Below are 2826 nucleotides of genomic sequence, written 5' to 3'. Positions count from 1 at the left end.
GACTTTTCAGTTAATAGTTGAATGCTTATCCTACAGCACCACAAAGCTCCAAATGTATCCAGAGAAAAGTCCATTTAGCAAAGAAACTATACCTCATATGTTGTTGGTGTTAGGGGCTGTTGAGTCAGTACTGACTCACAGTGACCTTATGCACAACTGGATGAAACACTACTGGATCCTGCCCACCTCACAATCCAATCATTGCTACATTTGAATCCATTGTTGCTGTCACTGTCCCAATCCATCTTGTTGGTAGTCTTCCTCTTTGTTGTTGACACCCCCCCATCACCCCTTTACCAAATATGATGTCCTCCTCCAGGGACTTGTCCCTCCTGATAATATGTCCAAAGTAGGAGAGAAAAAGTCTCACCATCCTGGCTTCTGAGGAGCATTCTGGCTGTACTTCTTGAAACACAGATTCATTTTTTTCTTTTGCAGTCCATGGGACTTTTATATTCTCCTCCAACACCATAACTCAAAAGCATCAGTTCTTCTATGGTCTTCTTAATTCATTGTGCAACTTGAGTGTGTGTATATATATATATGATTATTTAAATTACCTTAGTTTTTGGGTCAGGTGCACCTTCTTTCTTGGAGTGACATCTTTGCTCTTGAACACTTTATAGAGGTCTTTTGAAGCAGATGTGCCCAAAGCACTATGTCATTTGATTTCATGACTGCTGCTTCCGTTACTGTTGATGCTTGTTCCCAACAAAATGAAGGCTTTGACAATTTCAATCTTTTCTCCATTAATCTTAATGTTATTTAATGGTCCAGTGGTGAGGATTTTTGTTTCCTTTACATTGAGGTGCAACCCATATCAAAGACTATGATCTTTGATCTTCCTTTTTGTCTTCAGAAAGCAACAGTGTATCGTCAGCATATTGCAGGTTCTTAATGAATTTTCCTCCAATTCTGATGCCACATTCTACCTCATACAAGGGGGTTTCAAAAAAAATCTGTTGATAAATTCCATTATCTTTTGATTCTATTTTCCAAAAACATTTTGAAGCCCCCTTTTATAATCATGGGAATAAAGCATTCATCTTAAAACAGAGAGCAATATTAATACTGATTCCAAATCCCTTAGTGCATTCTTTTCTAGAGTGCTTCCCAAAGCCATGGTTTCTCTCAGTCTCTTTTGATCACGTCTCAGTATCCATTCTAAACTTAGCTCATTCTCTGGAGTCTTCACCCTTGTCAGATGCTAGGCTAACAGCTAGAGGCTTCCTAAACAGTTGGCCTTGAGTTAGTTACGCCTTATGGTGACATCATATGTATCAGAGTAAAACTATGCTTCACAGGATTTTCTCAATGACTGATTTTTTTTTTTTTTTTTACTGGTGCAGTTCCTCCCTGCCTTTTAAAAATTATTATTATTGTAAATTATGTGCTTTTACATGGGAGAACATCAGTTTTACATTCATCCTATCATATTTTGTTTCATTGCAATGGTTACAATCCCCTCCATGCATCAAATAACCAAAGGGTACACCACACGGGCCTGTCTCCTGGCTCTCAGCACACAGCCCATCTCCCTCCCCGAGTCCAGTGTCCCCAACCGCTCCATCTGTCCACACTCAATGGACTTATTTTGAAGGCAAATCACCAAGTCTTTATTTCAAGGCTCCTCTGAGTGGACTTGAACTTACAGTCTTTTGGGTAGCAACAAGCTTATTGACCATCTGAAACACCCAGGACTCCCACTGACGGCCTTTGTGTGCTAAATGTTATGTTATATAGAAGAGATGATGAATGAGAGGCATTTTCATGCAGAAATTAAATGCAATCCTCAAATAATTTGTCAAAGAGAAAAATAAATGTTTGGTAGAAAGGGTCAGGGATTGAGTATTGGGGTTGTTTACTATATTATTATTTGTTTGTTTGTATGTGTGTGTATCACTGGCCAGAAACAGTGGCTCAAAGTACACAAGAGATTTTATTGATGATCTTGGTTGTAATGGCTAAAAGAACTGCACATTTTCTTTCTCTCTGTCTCTCTCCCTCTCTATTTAAAACCATGTTTTTAATTTCCAGGACTGAAATTTATGTTTTCAAGGAATTCTATACATAACAATGGAGGAAGTTGGAGGAACTAAGCACTGTGAAGAATAACTAAACCAGAAATTTTGCTCCACTTTTTGTTGTAGAAATACAGTTGTTTTTTCTAAAATTTGTAAATTTCTTATTTCAAAAGACACTCTTAAAAAACTTTCCAGTTAATGAAAGTTCAGGAGCTAGCCAAGCATTCAAGAATATTCTCTGACCCTAGATCCACAATAATTTATTTGATTGAGTTGAATATCATCTCTACCACATGAACTACAGCTGATTTCATTGTTGTGTTCTGATCACAACATGGATCAAAAGATGTGTACTGGCCTCATTAGTGTTCGACTCTTTATTTAAATAACTAATTTTGTAATTTTCATCAGAAAGATAGGACCTCATGCTTATAGATATATTTTAATTGACTAAAAATAGTTTAATATCTTTATGTCTTAGCTCTGTAGTATATTTGGTCTTGTGTAAACTATTCTTATCTTTGAAAATATCTCTATTATACCATAAAAAATGTTTTATTTATTTAATCTGATTCCTAAATATATCTAAGTAAGACCTCAAATATATATATCCCACACACATATGGAATCCTGGTGTGGCACTGTGGGTTAGTGTGCTGGACTGCAAAATCAGTTTGAACTGCCAGGTTGGTGGTTCAAGATCCAGTGAGTAGTATTCAGTCTGACTAGGCGGAGCTGATGCAATGAAATACAGACGGGTCTCTTGTGATACAATAGTGAATAATTGTTATCAGGACTGATT

The sequence above is a fragment of the Chrysochloris asiatica genome, unplaced genomic scaffold (assembly GCF_000296735.1).
Source record: "Chrysochloris asiatica unplaced genomic scaffold, ChrAsi1.0 scaffold00053, whole genome shotgun sequence".
Classification (NCBI taxonomy): Eukaryota; Metazoa; Chordata; class Mammalia; order Afrosoricida; family Chrysochloridae; genus Chrysochloris; species Chrysochloris asiatica.
This window is presented reverse-complemented; position numbering follows the sequence as displayed.